The sequence below is a fragment of the Lepidochelys kempii genome, chromosome 7, assembly GCF_965140265.1.
Source record: "Lepidochelys kempii isolate rLepKem1 chromosome 7, rLepKem1.hap2, whole genome shotgun sequence".
Taxonomy (NCBI): Eukaryota; Metazoa; Chordata; order Testudines; family Cheloniidae; genus Lepidochelys; species Lepidochelys kempii.
Genome location: NC_133262.1, coordinates 105,237,366 through 105,251,160, shown reverse-complemented (window position 1 = coordinate 105,251,160; position 13,795 = coordinate 105,237,366).

The window sequence follows — 13,795 nt, the reverse complement described above, 5'->3', positions numbered from 1 at the left end:
AGTGCCGAATAATCACTTCCCTCGATCTGCTGGCAATGCTCCTACAAATGCAGCCCAATATGCCATTAGCCTTCTTGACAACAAGGGCACACTGTTGACTCATATCCAGCTTCTCATCCACTGTAATCCCCAGGTCCTTTTCTGCAGAACTGCTGCTTAGCCAGTCGGTCCCCAGCCTGTAACAGTGTATGGGATTCTTCCTTCCTAAGTGCAGGACTCTGCACTTGTCCTTGTTGAACCTCATCAGATTTCTATTAGCCCAATCCTCCAATTTGTGTAGGTCACTCTGGACACTATCCCTACCCTCCAGTGTATCTACCTCTCCCCCGTGAACTTGCTGACAATCCATCCCATCATCCAGATCATTAATGAAGAAGTTGAACAAAACCAGCCCCAGGACAGACTCCTGAGGCACTCTGCTTGATACTGGCTGCCGACTAGACATTGAGCCTTTGATCACTACCTGTTGAGCCCAACGATCTAGCCAGATTTCTATCCACTTTATAGTCCATTCATCCAATCCATACTTTTTTAACTAGCTGGCAAGTATACTGTGGGAGACCGTATCAAAAATTTTGCTAAAGTCAAGAAATATCACATCCACCGCTTTCCCCATAGCCACAGAGCCAGTTGTCTCATCATAGAAGGCAAACAGGCTGGTGAGGCAATCCTTGGAAGCATAAACAGGAGAAACTAAAGTAGAAGTAGAGAGGTTATTTTACTTCTATATTTGACACTGGTGCAATCACTGCTGGAATACTGTGTCCAGTGCTTGTGTCCACAAGTCAAGAAGGAGGTTGATAAATTGGAGAGGTTCAGAGAAGAGCCATGAGGATGATTACAGGGTTAGAAAACGTGCCTGATAGTGATAGCTTGAACTCCTAGAATCCATTTTGCTTAGCAAAGAGAAGGTTAAAGGGGTGATTTGATTATAGTCTATAAGTAATTACATGGGGAACAAATATTTAATAAAAGGCTCTTCAAGCTATCAGAGAAAGGTATAATATGATAGAATGGCAGAAAATTGAAGCTAGACATTCAGACTGGAAATAAGGCATAAATGTTTAACAGTGAGAGTAACTAACTGTTAGAGCAACTGTTGGAGCAAAAATGGTGGATTCTCCATTTTTAAATCAAGACTGGATGTTTCTTTAAAAGATATATTCTAATAATTATTTTGGGGACGTTCTATGGCTTGTGTTGTACAGGAAGTCAGACTAGATGATCACAATGGTCCCTTGTGGCCTTGGAATCTATAAATCTAGAAATCTAAGTGTTGCATAGCTCTGTGATTTAACCTACTGCCTTCTGCATACTGAAATACAAAGAGACAATGGGACAAATCAGGAAGAGCATTGAAGAGAATTTACTTTCATAGAGCATTTCCATATCTCAAAGAATATTGCAAGTAATGAGCTAGAAAGTGGTAATGTAATGACTGCAAGGGCAAACAGAACAGCAATAATGGACCCAGGAATAGCTCATACTGCCTTGAGCACTAGAACTTGCTTGTTATTGATGCTGTTTTTCCATAAACAGAAAGCAGCCCTCCACTTTCAGTCAGAATGTCTTCTGCTTTATTCTGGGAACACAAGACAAAACTGTAGTCAGGTGTCCATGACAGAGTGGACGATGTATGTGTCTCATCTATAGTAGGCTGCATCCACACGCAAAACAGCAGCTGCCTATGCAGCTGGGTGGGGGATTTACTTCCATTTAACTGTACAAGAAAACAAATTGCAACACATGCAGGTTACATACATACAAACTATTGAGAGGAAGTTTGAGACCGGACAGCAGGACTTTCCCTCACTCTTTTCAAAAAGTGCTATAGGAACTATAACCAGACATCCAGCATAACAGAAAAGCCTTGACGTTAAAGCCTTATTTGAGAGATGGCACCTCTAATCACCAGAGTATCAGGTAAGCCATGAACATGAACCTTCTTCCTAGTAAAAAGAAAAGGAGTACTTGTGGCACCTTAGAGACTAGTGTGAGTCTTGAACCACTGAACTCCTTGTTTAGAGGACAAAAGGGAACTGAGCTGCACCAAAAGTAAATCAAGTATGAACTTTTAGCTGTGGATCCCAGGGCAGGATTTTCAAAAACTCTGAGCATTGGCCTAACTCTGCTCCCATTGCACTCAAGGCCATTGACTGGAACGGGAGCAGAGTTAAGTTATCATTAAGCACGCTTGAAAATCCCACTCTCATTGTGCCACCTTTCCCCTATTTATATCAGATGCTTGATATTATAATGAGTTATTTGGGTAAAATTGCAGTTTGGTTCTATTTGTGGGGAATTCTTTTGGGCTGGAGAGGTGCTTTTCATAGATTTCTCTTCTTGTTTGAAACTGTCTCTGAAGTGTAGGGGTGTTGACATAAGTTAGAGAACTTATTGCCTGATAGAAATAAACTTTTAACAGGAATGTTATCTTGCAGTTTCGCTGTATGCAAGCATAGCAAAAATCCATTTGAAATGTTCTTAAAAAGTAAAAAGAGAAGGAGGACTTGTGGCACCTTAGAGACTAACAAATTTATTTGAGCATGAGCTTTTGTGAGCAACAGCTCACTTCATCACTTTGCATGCATTATTATCTGTTCCATTATCAGTAGCACATGTTAGCAAGTGATTATCTGCTTGCTAAATTTCTTGTTTGCTTCATAAATATAATAATAGGTCTGGATCCCCTCTGACCAGAAATGTTACTAATAGCAAATTTCTAAAATTCTTAAACAAAAAAATTGATAAGCCCCAAACAATGTGTCTTTCACTTTTAATGTCTGGCTTTAATGTTCCACAGCAATGCACTGGTATTTGCTGTATGACTTTTATTAAAGTTAGTGAGAGTCTGCCAACTAAAACCCAGTGCAACTCTTTGAAAATGTACAGGGCGGGATTTTAGGACTAGATCTTTTTCTTAGGAGAAAATGTGTGTGTTGAATGGTAGAAGATGCACTAGGAAATTAATCACAAGTGCAGCTCGTTACATAGATTCCACCTGCAGGTCAGAATCTTTCCGGAGACAGCGGGACTAGGTAAATGGAATGTATTTAGTGACATAGGACCTTTGCACCTCCTGATCCTGGAGGCATCCATCCAGTTCTTCTGGATAGTGTAGAGCAATCTGAAGCCTGCTGTATATTACATCAACTGCCCATAACTCCTTGGGGCTGTTCCTGTCATCCAGGAATCATCAAGGTGTAGAGATGCTCTGGCCATGTCCCATTTCCCTTGCACATGCCTCCTGTGCCAGGAGCTGAGAGAAGGCAACATTTAGGAGTCACTATGGCAGCATATGGTGATCCTTGAGTGGCCATTTCAGGTAGGTTTAAGACTGATTTTGGTCACCAGAGCAGCACAAAGCTGTGGCAGCATGCCCCGTGTTGTCTGAAAATGGACGATGTGGGAGGTACTGCAGGGGAGCCATAAGGTATATGGAAAAGTAATCCTCTTTGTATTGTTTCAGGTTTTCTTGATGTACACTGAAGCAGGGTCAGGCTAAGGCATATCACACCAAACATTTCCTCTTTCTCTGCAACAGGAAACCTCCACCCTTTAGCCCCAAAGACACATCCACAAGTTGAGCACAGATTCTCTGCCCCCACCCCCACCCGCAAGATTGCCCTCTGACCCGCAAATGCAGAGATACACAAGTCAGGACCTGCTGGTGAATTGTACACTGACCCTTGTGCTGCCTTCTGAATGGCTTTGCAGAGGGGCCCAGATGTGGTTGAACCAGGTCAGATGTGGAACATGACCCAGCACATCTGTATAACAGAGGGAACATGATGGCCACATGCAGTGGACACACTGCAGTATATTACCAGTGCTATACAATATATGGTATTGCACTGAGGTTATATTTGGTCACACAGATAATAAAGTGAATGTTCGTTCTGTACACATTTGCAGACAGTGATCTGTCTAAGATCAGCTTTAACTTGGGCCTAAACTATTTAACATTTTCATCAATGACCTGGAAGAAAACATAAAATCATCACTGATAAAGTCTGCAGGTGACACAAATTGGGAGAGTAGTAAATAATGAAGAGGGCAGGTCACTGTTGCAGAGCAATCTGGATTGCTTAATAAACTGGCTGCAAGCAAATAATATGTGTTTTCAAACAGCCAGTTGTAGATTTATACATCTAAGAACAAAGGATATAGGCCAAACTTACAGGATGGGGGTCTCTATCCTAGAAAGCAGAGACTCTGAAAAAGATTTAGGTGGGATGGATAATCAGCTAAATATGAGCTCCCAGTACAACATTGTGACCAAAAGGGCTTATGAAATCCGTGGATCCTTAAACAGGGGGCTCTCAAGTAGGAATAGAGAGGTTATTTTACTGCTGAATTTGGCACTGAAGCAACAGCTGCTGGAATACTGTGTCCAGTGCTGGTATCTACAAATCAAGAAGGATGTTGATAAATTGGAGAGGTTCAGAGAAGAGCCAGGAGTATGATTAGAAAATATGCCTTACATGATCCAAGCTATTTAGCATAACAAAGAGAAGGTTGAGGAGTGATTTGATCACAGTTAATAAGTACCTACATGGGGGAAAGAAATTTGATAGCGGAGGGCTTTTCAGTCTAGAGAAAGGTACAACAAAATCAAATGGCTGGAAGTGGAAGCTAGGCAAATCCAGACTCAAAATAAGTTGCCAACTTTTAACAATAAGTAATATAATATAAAATAAGTAACCATTCAAACAACCTACCAAAAGTTATGATGGATTCTCCATCACTGGAATTTTGTAACTTAAGATTCCATGTTTTTCTCAACGATATGCTCTAGTTCAAACGGGAATTAATTCAGGGAAGTACACTAAGGCTTGTCTTATACAAGAGGTCAGACTAGATGATCAGAGTGGTCCCTCTGGCCTTATAAATTTTGAATCTATGAATGAAATCTTGCCCTCCAAAACATCAGCTTTGTGTTGATGGTATTAGAGCAGTGTTGTTGTCGGGATTAGAAAAGACAGTGGCATGACACCTGGACACACACAAACAAGCTCAGGTGAAGTATCACCAATATCAATGCAGAGCAATGGTATTGTAATTGGTGGACATCATACTGCCAAGCTATTCCCTGGCCATAGATACTGCAGTCTTGGGGGTGAAGCAATATATTTCACACACTTGCAAAATACTGCAGTGCAGATATGATTACAGGATTTGACCCTTACTCTTCCTACCTTAAAAAGTTTAAAACATTAGCTTTGTAGCACTTTTCTGTAAGTGCTCCATTCATCTAACTCCTCAAGCACTGAGCCTTTAGCAACCCTCATTGAAGTATCTTCACTGCATAGCTATTATTGCTGGCACAGATGTCAATAAGAGAGTATTACCCCGACCTCTTGTGACATCAGCCAAACAGTATCACTCGTAATCTCTTCAGCTCCCCAAGAAACACATTGGGAGGTACAGGACATGTGAGATAACTGAGGAGTTTATTTCTCCTGTGAAAGCTGCCTTCAGATACGTCAGCTGTCCACTTTATCTCCTCTGGCCTCATACCTTCTCATCTTGATTTTTCCTATTTCTGTTATCAAGAGCCATGTTGTTTTCGTCATCTGGGGGGTCATATCCTACGATGTACAACTAAATTATTGGTCCATTGGCTGTCAGCAAGATATGAGGAATCTCACAAAGAGACTACAAAGAGCTCGTCCGACAGCTTCAATATCAATATAAAAGCCAAGCTGCTACAGAGCTAGGGCCCGGTCCCATAGGGCCAGGCTCATAGTGGTCCCATTGCACTAGGGAGACTATAACCATTGCTCAGTGCAGCTAGGAAGATGCAAAGGCACCACAGGGTGCCTAGAAGTTCTCCCACCCACTGATGACTGAAAATGGTACAGAAGGCCCATATGCAGAGGTGAAAGTAAGCCGGTACGCCCCGGTACAGCATACCGGTAAGAGCCAGTGCACCATACTGGGACCGGCTTTCCCAGACGGCAATTTAAAGCCCTGGGGTAGCGGCGACGGGGCTCCGGAGGGGATTTAAAGGGCCAGGGTGGTAACGGCTGCCGGAGCCCCAAGCCCTTTAAATCCCCGCCTGAGCCCTGCTGCCGAAGCCCTGGGGTAGCGGCAGCAGGGCCCCGGAACGGATTTAAAGGGCTGGGGCAGTAGTGGTGGCTGGAGCCCCGGGGCCCTTTAAATCCCTGCCAGAGCCCTGCTGCCGCTACCCCAGGGCTCGGGCAGCAGGGCTCAGGCGGGGATTTAAAGGGCTCGGGGCTCTGGCAGCCACTACCACAGCGGAGCCCCAGGCCCTTTAAAGCTCTGCCAGAGCCCAGAGCCCCGGGGTAGCGGTGGCAGCCAGGAGCTCCCAGGGCTCTTCAGTGATTTAAAGGGCCAGGGGCTCTGCTGCAGTAGCAGCAGCTGGAGCCCTGGGCCCTTTAAATCACCCCCGAGCCCCGGGGCTCCCAGCCACCTCTGCAGCTGGTAGCTCGGGGGTGATTTAAAGGGCCCCGGGCTCCCAGCCGCCACTACCGCAGCTGGAGCCCCAGGCCCTTTAAATCTTGATTTAAAGGGCCCAGGGATTTAAGGCCCTGCCTCTTCCTCTTGAGGCCACGCCCCCTGCTCAGGACTCCGGCGTACCGGTAAGTCCTCTAACTTACTTTCACCCCTGCCCATATGCCATACACAGAGCAACTCAGCCAGCTTTGGGCTGCCTCCACTGGAGTCCCATTCTCCCATGGCTCCTGTCCTGGTAGCACAGAGGACACAGAGCAGTGATGGGCAACCATTTGGCCGGCAATGGTGAACCGCGGCCACTGGGAGCTGCGGGTGGCCATGCAAATGTAAACAAACTGTCTGGCGGCCTGCCAGCGGATTACCCTGATGGGCCACATGCGGCCTGCGGGCTGCAGGTTGCCCACCACTGGCATAGAGGCATCAGGGGATACATGGAGGTGGGTCTTGAGTGGAGCAAGGGTGGGCAGGGCAGAGACGCCAAGGCACTCCTATACCCTGTTTTTTTCTGTACTCCTGCAATGGCCCATTGCAACAGAGACACAGTGCAGTGACATCCTGAAGGCTGCTCTAGTCTGCACTGGGGGCTGAACTAGTTCCCTCCACCGCACAAGTGGCCCTTGAAATTGGGAGGCACTAGCTGCCTCTTCTTCATCCAGGGCCTGGTGCCTGCTCCAGCACAAAGATGAGTCTGTGCCATACAAGTCTGGGTGCAGGGTCAGCCCCATAATCTAGACACACACACACACAGTGGCTCAGTGTAGCTAGCTGCACTGAGTGTTGTAACGAAGTCTGGACCTACCTGAGTAGTTCTTTCTAACAGTGTTTCTTACTCCCTTTGCAATAATCTGAATGTTGTGGGACTTAAACTATGGACTCTTGCCACTTGGAAGCCTTACTATTGCCTTCTCGCCTTGCCCTTTTCTCTATACTCCTCTTCATGGGCGAAACTCACTCCTGTGCAGCGGCCTATGTGCTACTGAAGTCCTTGAGGATTTAACTGGGATGTCAGTGGCCTTGTGCTTATCCAACACAGTGAGTTTCACCCAGTGGTCATGCACTCCACTCTGTCACTCCTCGCTTTACCCTCCAACACAAGGACTGTACACTTCTTCAGGATCTAGGTCCCGAGATTGTTTCCAACATTTCCATGATGTGTGTGGTCCCGGGCACTTTTCTGACAAGACCTAATGAACCAAATTCATCCCTGACTTTAATACAAATACACCAGGGATGAATCTGAGCCAACTCTCTGCACCTGGCTTTATGGAGTTTGAGGTCTGAGATAAAGAGAAAGTGAGGATGTTGCTGTTGTTGGTTTGTTTGTTCTTTGGTCCAAACATACCCAAAGTTTAAGGTGCTCGGATTCAGACTATTGGTTTGACTCATGTTAGATAATATCAACCAGCTGTGTAGTCTGGACCAAATATTGTAAAGTTTCAGGTGATTAGTTCCGGAGTTTTGGTTCCAGCCCCCAGCTGTCTGGGGACGGCTTAGAAGAATTAATTAGAGTAAAAGCAGCTCAGGATGCAGCTGTATGTTGAACAGCCACAGTAAAGAAGGTAGGTTTTAAACAGAGTCAAGAGGAGAAAATGAAGTTAACAGCAGCAAGAAAGATTGGGCCATATTTTCTGCTGATGTAAATCAACATTGCTCAGTTGATTTGCATCTGTGCTGATATACACCAGTTGGTCCATTAAATATATAAGAACCAGAGGAATTTAGTTCTTCCCGATCTTTGGCCATTGTAAGTAGGCAAAAGACAAGGTTTGGTGTCCAAGAAATATGACTTTCCGTTTCAGATGTTGGCATCAATTCTTCTGTGTCCTGCTGATCTGTGGGTAAGGTACAGAAAAAAATATACATATTGCTATTTTGGGAGGCCAATGCTAGAGAAAAATCTGTTTGAGTGGAGAAAGTTTTCCCACCTGAGGAATCTGATTTGAACTCTAACCAGCATCTAATTTTGGATTTTAATTTAAATTTATGTGCTCATCTAAGCCACAGTTATAATGTTAGATTGCTTTCTTTTTCCCCCATCTCCGTGCAAATCCTTCAGCTTATGTGTGAATGAAGAGAAATGCTTTAATATGCTGAGATATGCTTTTGTGAACAGATGTTTGAATTACTGTCATACAGCAATAATCGTAAGATAGTGGCTGGGGGATACAGCAATATGGACTGAAGGACATCCATGTTACTATAATGTGTTTTTAGTGTTAATTGCCTGTTTAGAGTTAGGTAATTAGCAAATGAACCACGATCATAGTCTTAATATTCTTCATACTGTCTCAGTGATTAATCTGCCTCCTTAATTTAAAAGCTTTCAGTGGCAGGACTGAAGTAGCAATCTTGTCTTCAGTTACCTTTATCTTTTCTTCAACATCACCCTCTCAAATATACCCCAACACCTCAGCCCATGCCTCTGTAGAGGACAGTGTAAGAGAACTATGAATCACTTCTAGGAGTCAGGATTGGCAAATTTATTTTGCTTAATAACTAACTCACCCAAACCTGTGGGGTGAAAAGGTGGACCATAACTTGGATGTTATTTGATTCACATTGTGCTAGAAGAGACTGTAAAGTAGGAGCAGGGATGGTGCAGAGAGGAAAAAAAATCGAACGGAAAGTGAAAGACAAAGAGAGAATTTCTAATATAAATTATCTCCAGTCCAAATACTATAAAGAGGATGTGTCAACCTAGCACTTGTGTCAATCTAGCACTTTGACTGGCTTCCTCTTAACTAGGAAAACATGCTGTCCTGTCCTCTTTTTGAATCAACCTTGAAAGCACCCCAGGTTTAAATGACAGAAAAGGGGTTGTGTGCGCTAGCTAGTTTCACCACTCTCCCAAAATGGCTTGTGAAGTTTTGAAGCTCTTCTGTTCCATGAGCATTGTTGCCCTTCCCTATTATTCTTATTAAATACTTGTATGATACTTATATTGGGATCAGGACCCCACTGGGCTGAGTGCAGTACACAAATAGGACAAAGCAAATCCCTGCCCTGAATGGCTAACAATCTAATCAGCAGGGTGTTTTTGCTTTGTTTTCTGATTTGTTCAAGGTGTTATCTTTTGAAAGACTTCCCTGAACCTGCCCTTATTCTAACTGACCTGGCTGGCACTATGGTTTCCAACCTACTGGAAGAGGATTTAGACCAGGCGATTTATAACTCCCTTATCTAGTAGCAAGGGAGGCAAAAGCATTCAGCCAAGTATTTGCAAGTCTGCACGCATCCTCCAAAGCATGGAGCCTCAAGAAATCAGTGGCATTTCTTGTGTATTAAGGGGCTTGATGCTGCAAAGTGCCGAGCATTCTGCTTCCACTCTAGCAAAACACTTAAGAATGTGTTTACTTTGGCTTGTGAATAGTCCTAATGACTTCGGATCAGGCCCTAATTAGATGTTATCAGAGAGATATGAAGGGATATGTGAGCGATTGGATCATCTCTGGAGTAAGTGTATAACAAGATGACCCAGCAGGGAGGGTTTCATTGTGCCATTATGTGCCTCTGATCCTGGATGAAGCATTTGTCTGTTTGCACATTCATATGTTCCGTAATTGCACAGAGAGTTCCAGAGTTTTTTTTCCTGTGTCGTTTCATGAACTGATCCAATTGATTCTTCTCCGAGTCTCCACTCTGCCACATCCACTGCATTTCATATTGCTTCATGGAGATGCTGACCACGTTCAGGATTCATTTTAATGCGCTCGTACAGAAGCTGTGTAATGGCATTGATTTAGCTCTCCAAAGAGAAACAAAAAGCAAAGGACTGTTGAAAGCGGCAACAGGTCAGTCATGTAAGTTTTGTTTAGTGCCCTGCTTTTCTCTCTGGATCTCATTCACCTTGAGGCTGCGTTCCGCAGGGCTTCATGGGCAGCTGGGACGCAGACAGCATGCCACATATGCAAATAAATGTCTTCCAGGTTATTTTATCAATATGTAATTGAAATCTCAGTGGCCATGCCAGACACAAAGTGCTGATGAACACAGCGAGGATGAGGAAGCGGCGGCAAAGGGGAAGTAAGGTCTGTCCCAAAATATGTTCAGGCTTTAGGCTACTTCATTTTCTTTAGGCCGGGATCCTCAAATGCATGTAAATAACATGATGTATTTGTAAGGCTGGTCATTTTATACCTCCATTCGTCACTGGGATTTCAACACTGGGGCCAAATTCTGACATCAGTGACACCTGTAACCATCACAAAATCATTTCACTGGGGTTGCATGGTGCAACTAACGGTAAAGTTTGGCCCACATACCATCAGCAAAGGGTTTCTTATTGTGGGGGGGCAGGGCCAAGGCAATGCCACAATTCTGAGACTGCAGAATTTGAAGGCCAGAATCTTTTTATTATTAATTATTATTATTATTGCTATTGATTTGGCCCATTACCACTCAATAGTCTGCAGAGTCCTGGATGTAGCCAAAACATTCCTGCTCAAACTCATGTATTCTGAATTAAAATCAGTTGAATGTAGTCCCTAATAGAAAGCATTTATCGTTTGTCTAATTTGCCTCTGCACTCTAGTACTTCAGTAAGGGCTTGATCTTGGGACAAGATGCAGATGTAGTAAAGCATCTCACACCATACCACAATCCCACCCTGACTCCCCACCCTCATGAAGGGTCACAGGTTTAGACCATGAATTTACCTCAATTTGGGTGGTTCTTAAGAAATTTGATATTTTCCATGACTCACACTTGAGGGTTTTTTCCTCCAACCCCTCCCCTCATCCATAGTCCCAGTTCCACTCCTCACCCTATGCCATCTCCTTACCTTTCCCTGGTACAGTTTAGTCTGCAGAGAGCATCTGTACTCTTTCCTTTGCTAGTCCCCGTGCTCCTGTCTCTCCATAATGCTGAACTCTCTGCAAACAAGCACAGAATGCATTATGGTGGTACTGGCAGAGCAAGACTCATTCTTGGGTTCAAAATATGGTACCACCCTAATATCTGTCACCCTCCACCCCGATAGGGATGGCTATGCAACCACTCATGACAGTGACTGGCAGAGAATAGGATCCTTAGTACGGTATCTGAATGTAAAAACAAGAGGGACTGGAATCGGGGTTGCGGCTTATAAATTGAAATTTATTCATGCACCAGCTGATCTGTTAGATGTGCCATCTGCCACCAGCTAGAGCCCTATAGTTTTTCAGGATAGACATTCACACTACAATCACTAACCCAGCAGGTACAATTAAACTCTGTCCATGCTAGTCCTATCAAGAAGTGGGCAGGTGAAACTGACATGGAAAGGAACATTCAGAACTGATTGACACTAGTGAAGGAAAACTGTAATGCATCTGATTCAAAACTGGGTAGGCCATGGCTAACCTGCCAACCCAGAAGAGTATCCACTACTGAGACAGAAAGAGAGAGCCTGTGCTGACAAACTGCCTGATGAACGAAAAGCAAACAAAATGCATCCTGCCTATGCAACAAAGGCAATTAAATTTTAAGAAATTAAAATTGTTTGGCATAGTTAACAACTCTACGACTCATGCCTGCAGATGTAAGAAAGGAATTATTACTGGCGATAATCATCTTGGAAGGAACCATGTAGTAATTGCATTCATAAAATACTTTCAGTTCATCTTCACACAAGGGCATGCAGGACAATGCTTTTAGAATTTCATGTTTGCATTATCTCCTTCTCTAGCAAGAAGCACTGGTACTTGGGAAGGCCACTATCTGCATCAGTCAAATGCACTGGTGAGCAAGCATGCGGCCCATCAAGATAATCTGATTGCGGGCCGCGAGACATTTTGTGGACGTTGACCATCTGCAGGCACGGCCCCCAGCAGCTCCCATTGGCCAGGAACAGCAAACCGCAGCCACTGGAAGCTGTGGGGGGGTCATGCCTGCAGATGGTCAAAGTCAACAAAATGTCTCGCGGCCCACAATCAGATTACCCTGATGGGCCACATGCAGCCCGCGGGCCGCAGGTTGCCCACCACTGGTCTAATGTCTTTCATAATGCAGATATCATCCCTGGAAATTGATTGTCTGCACAGGAATGCCTGCCTGGGATGGTTTTAATCTCGTTTTTATTTTTGTGCTTTTGAAGGTTAACTTCAGAACTAGGAGCTCAAACCTTTGCTTTGTTCACAGTCCAGCTAGCATGCAAATACCAGTCATTTTCTCACAGTGCCTAAAAGTGACTAACCTTGATAGGAAGGAGCTGTTCCCTGCAGATGTGAGTATAAGAGATCAGGAAGTATATCAGCAAGACCTCATTCCTCTGCCTCTCCTCAGATTGTGTGACATTTACTGTAAGCTGTTCAGACAATACAAAATCACCTAGTTATATAGCTCTGGTTCATGCTCAGATTTGTCCTCCCTCTGGGACGAAGTCAGCCCTGCTGTAGCAGGACACAATGCTATTGAAGCCAATGGAGAAGAACCTGTTCACGATATTGTTTAATTGGTTCTTTATTTTTTCTGACTATTCTCCTTTGAAGACTATGTTTTAATACCATGGCAATAAAAACAGATTTCAGTCCTATTCACGCTGGCACTGTTTACGTGATGATTATTTCTATTAGAGGCCCTAAATGAGATTAAGTCCCCATTGTTCCAGGCACTGAACATATCCATAGTACAAGACAGTTCCTGCCCCAAAGAGTTTCCGATCTAATTAGACATGACAGACAGATGGCAGGGAGACAGGAAGTATCGTTAGCCCCAGTTTACAGATGGGACACTGAGCCAGAGAGAGACTAAACATCTTGCCAAAAGTTAGATCGAAAGCGTGCATCAGAGCTGGGTTTTGAGCCCAAATCTCAGGAGTCTCAGACCAGAGTCCTAACCAAAAGCCCAGCCTTCGTCTTGGATGCCTCTGTGTTTAACACAGAGGAGGCAGGAGATCTAGGTTCCATTCCTGTCTCCGACACAGACTTTGTCTGTAACCTTCAGCAAGTCACTTAATTTCCCTATGCCTCAATTCCCAAGCTGTAAAAAGGGAATGATTAATACTTCCCAATCTCACATGGAAGTCTAAAAATGATTAATATTTGCAAGTGCTTTGGGCTTTTTGGGTGGAAATTGATGTCTAAGTGCAACATATAGCTACCCCTTTTGCCCAAAGCAGTGAGGCAATACTTGGGATCTTGCAGGTTCTTTCTGTTAGGAGGAGAAATTGATGTCAGGGATTTGGTTGATTCAATCCCATTTATTTACACAGAATGTTTGTAAAATCCTGTTGCCCTGAACACAGCAGGAAACCATTTCTTTGCTCACCGTTCTAAGCCAACTATCACTCTGCTTAAAAAACTCTTATCTCTCTCTCAGAACAAAGTTACCGATGCTT